Source organism: Leopardus geoffroyi, chromosome C1 (assembly GCF_018350155.1).
Source record: "Leopardus geoffroyi isolate Oge1 chromosome C1, O.geoffroyi_Oge1_pat1.0, whole genome shotgun sequence".
Taxonomy (NCBI): Eukaryota; Metazoa; Chordata; class Mammalia; order Carnivora; family Felidae; genus Leopardus; species Leopardus geoffroyi.
The window spans coordinates 214,833,183-214,846,913 of NC_059328.1; the positions used below are offsets into that span (position 1 = coordinate 214,833,183).

Genomic DNA, 13,731 nt, shown 5'->3' on the forward strand with positions numbered 1-13,731 from the left:
GGCCACATCCCTGCCCACAGGGCTGACTTACAAGAACAGTGGTTCCATGGGGCGCCTGGGTGGCTCAGTCGGTTAAGTATCCGACTTCAGTTCAGGTCATGATCTCGCAGTTTGTGGGTTCGAGCCCTGCGTTGGGCTCTGTGCTGACAGTTCCGAGCTCAGAGCCTGGAGCCTGCTTCGGATTCTCTCTCTCTCTCTCTCTCTCTCTCTCTCTCTCTCTCAAAAATGAAAAAAACATTAAAAAAAAATTTAAAAAAAGAAGAGGGGTTCCATAGCCACCCTCTGGGTCCTGTGCTGGTGGGAGCCCCTGTGGGGCAACTTGGGTTCCACAACTTAGGGAACTGCTCAGGATGGACCTTATCAGGGGTCAGTTTCCCCTCCCCTGCCTTCTTTCTGAAATGTTTGGCACTCTGCCATGTGGTATTGGTGGGAGTGCGCCTTGCTCTTGCCTTTTTGAAGGGCAATTTGGTAAACTGTTAAAATGTAAAATTGTACCTGTATTATTTATTTTTGCTTTAACGAACCATCCCATCACTTAGCGGCTTAAAACAATAGTTAACATTTATTATCTCACATGGCTTCTGAGGGTCAGGAATTCAGAGGCAGTTTAGTTGGGTGGTTCTAGCCCAGGGTATCTCATGAGGCTGCAAAATGTCAATTGGGATTGCACTCAGATGCTCAACCAACTGAGCCACCCAGGTGCCCCCTTTTTTTTATTCTTTGTTTTTCTTTCTGTTTGTTTATTTACTTATTTAGAGAGAGAGGGAGAGGGAGCAGGGGCGGGATAGAGAGAGAGGGAGACAGACATTTGGAAGCAGGCTCCAGGCTCCGAGCTGTCAGTACAGAGCCCGACACGGGGCTCAAACTCACAAACCGTGAGATCGTGACCTGAGCTGTAGTCAGATACTTAGCCCACTGAGCCACCCAGGCGCCCCTAAGCAGGCCTGATTTAAGCAGAAGAGATGCTGATTGAAAGTCACTGAGATGCTCACATGATCACTAGCAGGGCTAGGGGATGAGGCTGAGAAAAGAAACCAGCTGGAGGCCAAGTGGCTGAGACGAGCGTCAAAAACACATCATGGGAACCAGGCAGGCATGTGCCTCTGCCCTGGCTGACCAGACCTTTGGGGTGTCCCGTTTTCTTCAGGTTCTTAATCCAAATCCAGAGTCTGAGGCCGAGCCCAGCCATATGCCCACATGTTGAGGGTGGAAAGGGTTAGTTTGCCTTCTGTGAAAGAGGCAGGCTCTGCCTCTCCCTAAGATTTTTGTTTCTCCCAAACATGGGAAAGTATTGCAGGTGCAGAATAGTTGTGAACGAGTGGCGGATGTCCATTGCAGAGACCTCATGAATTTGATCCAGGGTTTTACTTCTGAGAATTTACCCTATAGGTAAACATAAGTGCAAACCAGGTTATATTTAGAGGGATACTCATTACCGCATTGCTTGTTAATAGCAAAAATACTGGAAACAGTCAGGCTATCAGCAGGGAATCAATCAAGTATATTACGGTTCAAACACGTAAATGAAGGCTGCTAAGCAATCACTTAAAGAATGCGGAGGACAGCAAGACATTGTTTCTTGGGAAAAGGTCAGGGGTAGAGCAGCATACATAGTAATTCTGAAGTGTTTTGTTTGTTTTACGTGAGAGATGCAAAATCATGGCTCTGCCCATGTAGACTGAGGTGCAAGAGGTCAGAGACCAAGCGGATTTGGGGGCAACCATTGTATCCCCAGCACTTCGTGGTGCTGAAGGTGAAGATGTGCATCATGCTTGTTTATGCGTACGGCATTTTGGGGAAAACCATACAAGAAACTGTCAATAGTGTGTTACCTGAGTGGGGGAGAACCCGAGCGTCCTGGGTAGGTCTTGGAGGGGGATTTAAATTTTTTCCTTTATATGTTTTTTTTTTTTTTTTTAATTTTTTTTTTTAACGTTTATTTATTTTTGGGACAGAGAGAGACAGAGCATGAACGGGGGAGGGGCAGAGAGAGAGGAAGACACAGAATCGGAAGCAGGCTCCAGGCTCTGAGCCATCAGCCCAGAGCCTGATGCGGGGCTTGAACTCACGGACCGCGAGATCGTGACCTGAGCCGAAGTCGGACGCTCAACCGACTGAGCCACCCAGGCGCCCCGATATGTTTTTGCATTCTAAAAATTTAAACACCATAAACGTGTATTACTTTACTACTATTTTTTAAAAGTGTTTCTTTATTTATTTATTTTTTTTTTTAATTTTTTTTTTCAACGTTTATTTATTTTTGGGACAGAGAGAGACAGAGCATGAACGGGGGAGGGGCAGAGAGAGAGGGAGACACAGAATCGGAAACAGGCTCCAGGCTCTGAGCCATCAGCCCAGAGCCCGACGCGGGGCTCGAACTCACGGACCGCGAGATCGTGACCTGGCTGAAGTCGGACGCTTAACCGACTGCGCCACCCAGGCGCCTCTTAGTGTTTCTTTATTTTCGAGAGAGAGAACGCAAGATGGGGAGGGGCAGAGAGGGAGGGAGAGGATCTGGAGTGGTCTCTGCACCAACAGCACAGAGCCCCAAGTGGGGCTCGAATTCACAAACTGTGAGATCATGACCTGAGCCAAAGTCAGACGCTTAACTGACTGAGCCGCCCAGGCATCCCGCTTTACTACTATTTTTAACAACAATTAATAAAAAAGAGAGGGGAGTGTCTGACCACCATGAAAATGAGAAGGGCAGTTGCACATACAACGTGGGAACCATTTGGGATAGCTGCAGTATAAAATCCTAAATGTGCAACAAAAGACTCAGGAGAGGGACCCGTGGCTGCCTCAGTCAGTAGAACATGTGACTCTTGATCTCAGGGTTGGAAGTTCGAGTCCCATGTTGGGTATAGAGATTACTTAAAAATAAAATCTTTGGGGTGCCTGGGTAGCTCAGTTGGTTGAGTGTCTGACTTTTGGTTTCCACTTTGATCATGATCTCGTCATGGTTTTGTGAGTTCAAGCCCTGCATTGGGTTCTGTGCTGACAGTTCAGAGCCTGCTTGGGAGTCTCTCTCTTCCTCTCTCTCTGCCCCTCCCCCATTCACGCTGTCTCTGTCTCTCTCAAAGTAAATACATAAACTTAAAAGAAAAAAAGGAAAAAAAGAATAAAATCTTTAAGGGCGTCTGGGTGGCTCTCAGTCAGTTAAATGACCAATTCTTGATTTCAGCTCAGGTCATGATCTCAACGTTGTGAGATGGAGACCTGTATCGGGCCCCATGCTAACTAAGTGTGGAGCCTGTTTGAGATTTTCTCTCTCCCCCTCTCTCTGCCCCTCCTCTGTGCTTCTGTCTCTCTCTCTCTCAAAATAAATAAAGAGGGGTGTCTGGGTGGCTCAGTTGGTTAAGCATCCCATCCGACTTTTGGCTTCAGCTCAGGACATGATCTTACAGTTCATGAGTTTGAGCCCCTTGCCGGGTTTTATGCTGACAGTGGGAAGCCTGCCTGAGATTCTCTGTCTCTCTTTCTCTGTCCCTCTCCCGCTCACGCACTCTCTCCCAAAATAAAGAAGTAAACATTAAAAAGAAAAAGAACAAAATAATTAAATAAACTTTAAAAAATTAAATCTAAAAAAAAAAAAAAAAAAAAAGAACCCAGGAGAAAAATAAAAATTTGGGACCCATTGTGGGACATTTATGTACAAGAATACATTTGTTATATTCCAAGATAGTTTTTTATGATTTAATTTTCTTGGTATACATCTGAAGGTTAGAAATGAGAATAGAATTTAAAATATGCAAGTACTTTTATAATAAAAAATGTTTTCAAACATAAAAATGGATCTGTTTCCATAGTTATCATCTGAGCAGCCTTTCCTTGATGGCTTTGCTCAGCTCTCTGGCTCGGTATCTTCCCCCACTCTCTTACTTGTGTTTTCTCTTTGGTTTTCAGTTGTGTGGGCTACACTTTTAGTTAGGGTCCCATCTAACTAAGAGGGTCCCTCTTCACTAACAAATTCATGTGCCCTTTTCATCTGCTTTCAAGCTTCTACCTCCTTCCTTAAAAAAAAAAAATTTTTTTTTTTAATGTTTATTTATTTTTGACAGAGCATGAATGGGGGAGGGGCAGAGGGAGACACAGAATCCGAAGCAGGCCCAATGCAGAGTTTGCAAAGCACAGAGCCCAATGCAGGGTTTGAACCCATGAGCTTGAGATCATAACCTCAGCCAAAGTTGGCCATTTAACCGACTAAGCCACCCGGGCGTCCCATGCCTCCTTCCTTCCTTGTCACCTACTCTTGCCTAACCCTCTGTTCTTCCTGCTCTGTACACAATTCCAGTCACCAATTCAACGGCAGGCTCCCCAGCCCCAGACTCCTCGGCAATTCTGTAGATTTGGAATTGCCAATCAATTTCTTCCTGCCTCTGTTCTGAGACTGGCTCCTGCTTCTAACCTGGTCCTATCTGTCGCTTGTCTCTGCCTGCCAACCATGCGTTTTCTTCCCAAGAGCCTACCTTCATACTTTCCCCTTCTGCAATTGCTGGGTGTGGGTGATTCTCCATGATTTCAAAGATCTTCTTTGTATGGATGATTCTCAGATCTGTAGCTCAGACCCCCAAAATTTTAGCTGGGGCTGTTGCTGGAGGCAGCTACATGGGCCTCTCCCTGCAGTCTGGGTTTCCTCACAGAATGGCGGCCTCAGAGCCCTTGCATTTACCATCTGGCAGCTCTTGCTTCAAAAGAGGCTGTTTAGCAAATAAGGTGGAAGCTCTATAACCCTTGCATTGGAAATCACTTTTTTCACTTCTGCCATGTTCTATCAGTTACAAGGGCCCCAGGGAGGGGAAATTAGTCTCTACCTCTATGGAAAGGGTGGTGGCAAGGTTTGTTTCTGGCTATACTCCTTAATCCCTCCTCCCCCACTGTGATCTATTATCAACTTCTCTGTTTCTATCAATGATACAATAAAGGTGAAACTTTGTTATTATCCTTCCCTAGAGTAGGCATCAGTCTACTGTTGTAACTTTAAAACCACTATTGAGTGAAACATTTGGAGACACTGAAGGCACCCCTCCCGAGAAGGAGATGATCAAGAATTGATTAGATATTTACTTAGTTTCTACCCTGTGACAGGACAATGCCAGCTGCTGAGGGTGCAAAGTCAAATACTTCTTTCTTCCTCCTTTTCCTCCTCCTTCTCTTCTCTTGGATTTGGTGCCTGCTCTCTGGAAGCCTACACTTTGGAGCTAAAAATGTGGCTAAGGCACTCTGAAAAACAGTTTCACAATTTCTGATAAAGTTAAAAACACCACATAGCCACCAATCCCATTTTGAGGTATTTACCCAAGGGAAATTAAAACCTGTATTCACACAAATAACTGCTTGTGAAAATTCATAATAGATTTATTAATAATATCCCCAAACTGGAAAGAATCCAAATGTCCCTCAGTTGGGGAATGGATAAGCAAATACATACAATTAAATACTACTCATGAATGAGAGAAGAAGAAGGAGAAGAAGAGGAGGAGGAGGAGGAGGAGGAGGAGGAGGAGGAGGAGGAGGAGGAGGAGGAAGGGGAAGGGAGGGGGAGGAGAGGGCAAGAGGAGGGGAAGGAGGAGAAGGAGGAGGAAGTATTTAAACATGCAACGGTATATGGACAAATTTCAAGTACATTATACTAAGTGAAAGAAGCCAGCTGCAAAAGGTTCCATACCTATGGTTTTATTTATATGATGTTATAAGACAAAACTATAAGGACAGAAAACATAACAGTTGTTTCAGGGGCCAAGAGTGGAGGTTAGCACTAACTACAAAGGGTGGTTGAGAGAACTCTAGTGGATAATGGGACTATTCTGTACTTTAATTTTAGTGGTATTGAACACACCTGTGTATGCCTTTGTCAAAAGTTGCAGAACGACCACTAAAAATGCTAAATTTTAATATATATTAATTATACCTTAATTATATATATTTAAATTATATAGTCTCTAGATCAATTACATACATTATCTATATTATCTCTCTCTAAAATTACAGGTACAGGTGACACAGCATCAGAGAGGCAGTTAGGGACATGGGCTCAGCAGTCAGTCAGCCTGGGCTACAAAGTCCTGGCTGAGATTAGGAGAAAGTAAGCAGTTCTCTCAGGTGCCTGGTTGGTTTTCTTAGTGCTTCAAAGTGCTCTCACCAGGATTACAAGAGAGAATGAAAGCACTTAATGAAGTGGTTAGCATATAACAAACATAGTATTACCTTTTTTCTTAAAAATAACAGTTCGAGGGATAAGATCTTTGGTCTAAGGGAGGAGATTAAAAAAAGCTTCACAGAGGCACTAACATATGACTAGGCTTTTAAAGATGAGCAGCAGCTACACAGGTTGGCAGAAGTGGGGTAGGTGTTGGGAATGACATTGTAACAAGAGGGAACAGAATGGGCAAAGGCTAAAACAGAGTGGCATATTTGAGGACCCTCAAACATGGGCATATCCGGAACAGTAAATTCAGGGGAAAGAGGAGGGGGAGGGGGACAATGCGGATTATAAAGGGTCTAGAGTTCAACAGCATGGAATTGTGAAGGGCCCATTTGAGGTTTTGCATGTTTGCTTTGTTTTGTTTTCAAGCCCAACAAGGGGCTTGAAATCACAACTCTGAGATCAAGACCTGAGCTGAAATCAAGAGTTGGGTGCTAAACCAACGGAGCCACCCGCACGCCCCTGAGATTCTGCGTTTCTAACAAGCTTCTAAGTGATGCTATTGTTGCTGGTTCATTGACCACACTTTGAGCAGCAAGGACATAAAGATCAAGGCAATAAAGCATTGCAGAAAATAGGGAGTGGTCAATCGTATTGAAGATGGAAAAGCAGTAAATCAAGATTGGGACTGAAAAACTCCACTTACCAACCTGTAGGTTGAGGTGTCTAAGGACAAGCATTAGGTGGATGAGTCAGAATAGAAGCCACATTGGAGTGGTTGACAATTGCTTGCTTGCCAGGTATGGAAATTGGGAAAGTGAGTATAAACAACTCTTATGTGCAGTTTGGCCTTGAAACAGAGAGGTAGGGAGGTGGAATTGTAGTTCTTACCATTAACTTTTGAGATGGAAGACATTCAAGTATTTTATTTTTTACTTTTTAAAAAAATACTTATTAATTTTTGAGAGAGAGCCAGCATGAGTGGGGGAGGGGCAGAGAGAGGGAGATACAGAATCTAAAGAAGGCTCCACGGGGCGCCTGGGTGGCGCAGTCGGTTAAGCGTCCGACTGCAGCCAGGTCACGATCTCGCGGTCCGTGAGTTCGAGCCCCGCGTCAGGCTCTGGACTGATGGCTCGGAGCCTGGAGCCTGTTTCCGATTCTGTGTCTCCCTCTCTCTCTGCCCCTTCCCCGTTCATGCTCTGTCTCTCTCTGTCCCAAAAATAAATAAACGTTGAAAAAAAGTTTTTTTTTTTTAAAAAAGAAGGCTCCAGGCTCTGAGCTGTCAGCACAGAGCTGGATGCCGGGCTGTTAACTCTTGGACCCCAAGATCAAGATCATGACGAGCCAAACTCGAACACTCAGGTGCCCTTATTTTTTACTTTTTAAAAGGCTAAATGCCCAACATGGAGCTTGAACTCACAACCCTGAGATCAAGAGTCACATGCTCCACCATCTGAACCAGCAATGGGCTCCAACATTTGAGTATTTTAAAACACTGTTAAGGGTGGCTCAGTCAGCGAATTGTGGGACTTCCACTCAGGGCATGAGCTCGTGGTTCTTGAGTTCAAGCCCCACATCAGGTTCTCTGCTGTCAGTGCCGAGCCTACTTCGGATCCCCCATTCCCCTCTCTCTCAAAAATAACCATTAAAAAAAAAATTAAAAAGCTGTTCAGAAGGGCCCTGTAAAAAAAAAAAAAAAAAAAAAAAAAAAAAAAAAGCTTGGATGTACAAGAAAGAATAGGATGACCTGAGAAGGGTTGAGTTGTCAGAGCAATAAAAATACAGGGCACCCAGTTAAATCCGATCTTCTGAAAAACGAGTAACTCTTTAGTGTAAATATTTAGTGCCCAATATTTCTGGGCGTCCTGTATTTTATTTGGCAGCCCCCAGATGGTAGATTTTTTGGCAAAAGGGTTATAGCCCTTGACGCACCAGAAGGGGGTCCAAGCTCTCTAGTCCTTCTGAGCTGTCACATTTCAACACTCTAGAATGAATTCCCAGTTCTACCAGAACCGTTAACAAGTAGAGAAACTGCTTTGAATTTCGGCTTTTGTCGTTTCCCCGTTTTCTACAGGATGGCAAACGGGCAGGAAAATGCTGGGTTAAAAGCTGTGGAAAAGTTCTAGTGTTGAAAATCAGCTCGTAAATGATGAAGAGCTTTTTGAACTGCGAACTGGCTCTGGATTGGGTGCATAGGACGGTGAGTCACGCAGTGCCTGGCCGGGGTCCAACTCTGAACACCAACTCTACTCAACTCAAGGGCAGGCAGGGAGCCCCATCCCAGGGACCCGCAGGCGCCTGCGCCTTGCCGCGGCCCCGCCCTCTTCCAGCCTGACATCCGGGGCTCGGGCAGGGGCGTGTTCGGGGAAGAGGGGCGGGAGGCAGCGGAAAAGAAGGACGTCGTGGGAGGCTGGATCAGCGGGTAAGGGAGGTGAGGCGGGGCGGGGGAGGAGCAAGGGGCGTGGCGGAAGGAGCGCGCTGTCACGTGACGTGCGTGGCGACGTGTCGGCCATCTTGTGTTGTTGAGGCTGAAGACTGACTTGGATTCTGAGAGACTCCCTGTCCCGGACCGCAGGTAACCAGCGACTCCGTCTCACTCCCCTGCCCGGCTCCGCTCCGCGCCCCGACTCCGCTGTCTCCCATCACCCCCCCCATGGAGCCGCCCGGGACTCCTGCCCGCGGTCGCGTCTCCGCCGCTCCGGTCCGACCCGGCCCAGCCGCATGGACAACCCACAGGCCGCCCCGGCAGCGGCCACGGCCGGCTAGGGCGTCAGGCGAGGGGACAGGTCAGGTGCTGGGCCGGAGGGAGCCTCCTACCCCGCGAGGCGGCACGCCGGGCCCGGGCGCGTCTCGACCGCCGAGCCGGGGAGCCCCCACCTCCGGGGCCCGGTGGCATCGCGGGGGGGGGAGCCGAGGAAGGGAAGAGGGTGGTGGGGTGGGCAGTGTCAGGCCGATTTGTTCAGGGCCAGAGGGTTCGCCTTCTGCTACCTGCTCCCCGGGCCAGCCACCCGCCCAGGCTGGGGTGCTCGGGGTAACAGCTGCCTCGGCCAGACAGCTGCTCCTGCCGGCCCTCCTCCCCACACCTGGCCTCCGGGAGGTGCGCCTTTGCCTTCCTCACCGAGCATCTGCACTGTGGAGACTCCTTCCGTGGCGAGAGGACGGGTCTGGACCAGGCCTGAGGCAAGGTGGAGCCATGATCTGAACCTGGGACGGAGGTTGGGAAAGTCGAGCCCGAGGCAGCTTTGGGACCTGAACATTCTTGTCAGATTGAGATGGGTATTAGTCTTTTCAGTGTCAGCAGTTTCCCACGAAGCACTTGGAATACTTGAGTTTTGTGGCTGAAGCCTAAATCAGATTGATACTTCCGGCCACAGAATGGTCTATGAAAGAAGCAGGTTGCATGACCCTGTTTGGGAAGCAACAACGTTGCTTCGCATTTATATGGCACTGTGTTTTGTTTTGTTTTGTTTTTTCCTTTCCCTGAAAGTCAAAGCACGTAAGCACACCTAGTTTCTCTGTAAAGGAAGGTGAGTATTCCAATTACACTTAGAAGAAATTGAGGATGGGGCCGGAAGCTGTGAACAGCCTTTCATCCAGTGTTGTGCGTCTCGGATTATAGGCAGTTTTGATTCCCGGTGGGGTGTGCAGGGAAGATAGTTTGTCCTTCCGTAGTATTTCCTTTTTAGAATCTAATCACTTCTTAGATTTAAAACAGTTTTTTTTTTTTTTTTTTCATACCAGCCCTTTCTGTACGTTAACTTTCATCCGTCTGATATTTGCAGCTCAGACCTTATGGAGTTTGTCCATTTTGGTTAGATCACAAATGTGTTCTCTCACTCATTGATGATTTCCTGTGTCTTACTAATTAGTGTAGCAGGTTTTGGAGTGCTCAGACTAGATGGATGGAATATGTACTTTTCTGTTACATCACATGTTGACATCAGTAGAGGATGCTGGGAAAAAAACTTCAAAGTGGCATGTATCTGGAGAAATGTCACACAATTGTTCCTTTCCATTTGACACCAAGGAATACACTGGTAATGGCACTGATTTATTGGCAAAGAAAGGGCTTTACACCTTTTCTGTACTTGACGAAGCATTTCAGAATTTTGAGACTGAGAAGGCGGAAGGGACTATGTGCTTCCCTTCCTTCATTCACGCGTTCATTCATTTGACAAAGATTGAGACTCTACTACACTGTTTGGTGCTGGGGCCAAAACAGACTAAAAATCCTTTCTCTGGGGAGCTCATTTCTAGACACACAAATAAAAACTCGGGTAAAATACATAGTGTTGTGGTAAATGATGCGGGAAAAAAAAAAAATGAGGCAGAAATCGGATGACCGAGATTTAGGGGTTAATTTTAAGTTGCGTGCCCTGAGAAGGCTGCACGGAGAAGCTCATGTTTGAGGAAGGACCTGACATAGGTGGAGCAATTCCTGTAGCTGTATGGAGAAGGAATGCTCCAGGCTAGGCAAGCTAGGGCAGGGATACCGAGGCAGGAGCTGAAGTGGGTGCAGGTCAGGTGTTGGGAAAAGTATGGAGGCTAGTTTAGCCAGAGGGACCCAAGAAGACGGAGGCTAGTAGAAAATGTGTACCCTGCTCATTGGTGCTAAGAGGGGTTGTTCAGTGACTTAGAAATTTTTTCCACATCTCTTGTGACTGTTGGAAGGGGAGACCAGATTCTGGAAATTTGGGCCAGTATGCCCAGACCCCCTTCCCTCTGTGTATGACACATGCCCCACCCGAGTTTGGAAAAATCCAGGATGCTCATATAACATATTTCAGGAAATTGTCTTGAAAAATCTTTCTTAAAAGCGTTTAAATGAGATGGATGATAGACTGCCTGAAAGATCTGGAATTGCTTTCGAGGGAGGGGATCTTTGGAACACTTACGAATATTTGAAAATGTAGGGAAATTCATTTCCTGTGAGGTTTAGACACATCATTAAGAAATATAACCTGGGAGAATGGTAGAATCAGCATATTAATTTATGTTATTCTTAATCTGATTAGTAAGAATTAAGAATTCTTAATTATCTCTGTTCTGTCCATCCTAGTTTTAAATTCCTCAGGGTCTCTTCCGCTAGTTTGTTTGTATGTCTTTTATAGCATTTTACACGTGTAGAACTTTTTGTGCTGAGTATTTTATTTTTCCCCCTTTTGCCTTTCAGAGTAGCTGACAAGCTCACCAATTAATTTGATACTTCATAGGCTTTTTCTTTGGAAAAAAAATTTTTTTTTCTGATTTCCTTCCAGCTTATCTCCATATGCTTATTACTGAGCTTTCATAAATGTCTTCTTGCATTTAATTCACCTGAGGAATTTAATATTTTGGTTTTGAAGTGCCTTTGCTGGTGAGTTGAGTTGCATATATGAAAAATAATTTGTCATAGCTTGCCTGAAGCTCATGAGAAGAGAGGAATTTACAACTTCAGGGTGTGAGTGGAGCTCCTTGGCTAAAAGGAGACATAGCAATGATAGTGATGAGGTGGTATTTTAATGAATTTTTCCCCTCTTGTTCTTTTGATGAATTTTTGAAATGACATTTTCATATTATGTCTTTGATGTCATATCATCTCATTTGTTCTCATGACTCTGCATTTTAATACTCCGTATGTCTATTCTCTTTTTGTTGACTTTCACACTGGGAGATGACACTACTGATAGAGATTGCTGTCTGGGAGAACCTTTTGGGTGAAAAGATTATTGCTGACCCTTTTACCCTTGCCATTCTAAAGGATCTTTGATTTGTGCCATTTTCAAAGACTGACTTCATTTGCAGTTCTCCATTATCCCCTGCTGATTAAATTTTCAGTACTTTCTGTTTTATTCTATTTCTTATAGATTGTAGTGGGACCAGTCTCATTAGGTTGAATCTACAAGCCTCTGTTGGTGTTAATCCGGGTATCTTAGAGGCAAGTTAAATGTCCATTTTCCTTCAGCAATTTGAATTGCCTTAACATCATTTGGTCATCATTGTAAAACTCTGAACCCAAGCCTTTTTTCCTTATTCACCCTCTGCTAGGATTTTTATGGTAATAAAGTTCTAGGATTTCCATTCATTTTTAATGCCCTGAAAAGTTACATATTTTTAAATATATAAGTAGATTTTTACTCCATAGGAAGGCTTACTGATAGTTGGAATCCTAGTATTTCTTAACCCAGTTGGCTTTTTTTTTGTTTGTTTTTTATGCTCTCAGATGACTGAGAAATACAGTAGATTAATTATATGGGAATGCAAAATGATACTTTTGTTGAATTGCTGGTAATTTAAAAAAAAAAATTTTTTTTAAGTGAGCTCTACACCTAATGTGGGGCTTGAACTCATGACCCTGAGATCAAATTGTACTGACTGAGCCAGCCAGGCGCCCCGAATTGCCCATAATTTTGTGTGAAGTTGAGGGGGAGGAATAGGGGGAGGTTTGAAAAACGAAAGAATACTCCCTTAAGTGGTTACAATTAATTTTATAAAAATATTTTCAAAGTATTATGTACCTACCTAATTCAAGTAATTAAAGTATACGATTTTATATTTTCTTGTTAACTGCAGAGTTTCATTAACTACAGAGGACTTGAACTTAATTGTACTTGCAATAAGAGATACTTTAGAGCTTGTTTTTTTGAGTTAGGCCCAGAGAAGACTTTATTACCTAGTTGTCCCCTCTTTTCCTTTTGCCTGCCCTTATAAAGCTAAACTAGACTGCAGTGCATAAAGTTGAATGACCTTTTGGGTATTAAAATAACACGGCTATGTTTTTGCAAAATTAAGGTCAAAAGGCAGACGTCGCTTTCCCAAGTTACTTTCTTGATGTTAATAAAATCAACTTTAATTTGCAATTATTGTTTTTTTGACACATAACAGCATTCAAAGCATTATTTGATTTTAGCGAAGAAACCACTTGAAGCTGTTGTGTTTCATTCAGTCTACTCCTAGTCAATTGAGATGTCACCATCCTGTGGATTTTTAAGATGCTGTCTCAGAGCATTAAATGAAGGTTGTGATTTTGCAACTGAAAGCACACCTGGAGTTTTGCTCCTTGGGCATTTTGGCAGTGGTTATATTTCTTGGGCTCACTGATTATTTGCATAGGATACATACTGTATTGCTGTGTTGCTGGCTGTCATTTTTCTATCAGATACGTTTAAAAATTGGTATCACATCCCTGCGATGTAGTTTGAATGAAAGCCCCAAGTAATCACTTTCCTAAACCCTGTATTGGTGCTCATTTGTCTTTATCAGAATCACTTAGAACTTCTATTAAAAATATGTATTTTTTTAGTCCCCCTCCAGAGCTACTGAGAAACTCTTTAAATGTTAGGAAAATGGAAGTTAGTTTCTAAGCTAGTTTCTAAGAGACAGGGAGAGAATCCCAAGATGATTCTAATATTTTAACCAGGTTTGGAACCATTTCCTGTAAAACTATTCATTATAAGAGATTGTTTTTAAAAGTTTCCTTAGAGATTGATTGTTGGGTCAATTACTTTAATGCTTTTGTTATTTACAGTGTTAAAAGGACCTGAACAAAGTCTGCTTGCACCTCCTGCTGTGAACCAGCAGAACTTTTGAACAGGTGAGTGTTGAAG

General features: G+C 44.3%; 1 protein-coding gene across 6 annotated transcripts in view; it reads left to right on the forward strand.

The window, feature by feature from the left end:
* The first annotated feature begins 8,608 nt into the window (after positions 1-8,608).
* GIGYF2 (GRB10 interacting GYF protein 2) overlaps positions 8,609-13,731 on the forward strand; it is a 146,710-nt gene continuing 141,587 nt past the window's right edge. For 2 of the 6 annotated variants that reach the window (XM_045481735.1, XM_045481739.1), the window contains exons 1-3: positions 8,609-8,720; positions 11,992-12,062; positions 13,653-13,718. The gene's annotated coding sequence lies outside the window, so the exon portion shown is untranslated. The remainder of the gene's footprint in view (positions 8,721-11,991; positions 12,063-13,652; positions 13,719-13,731) is intronic. The other 4 variants (XM_045481738.1, XM_045481742.1, XM_045481734.1 and 1 more) reach the window with 3 other exon arrangements.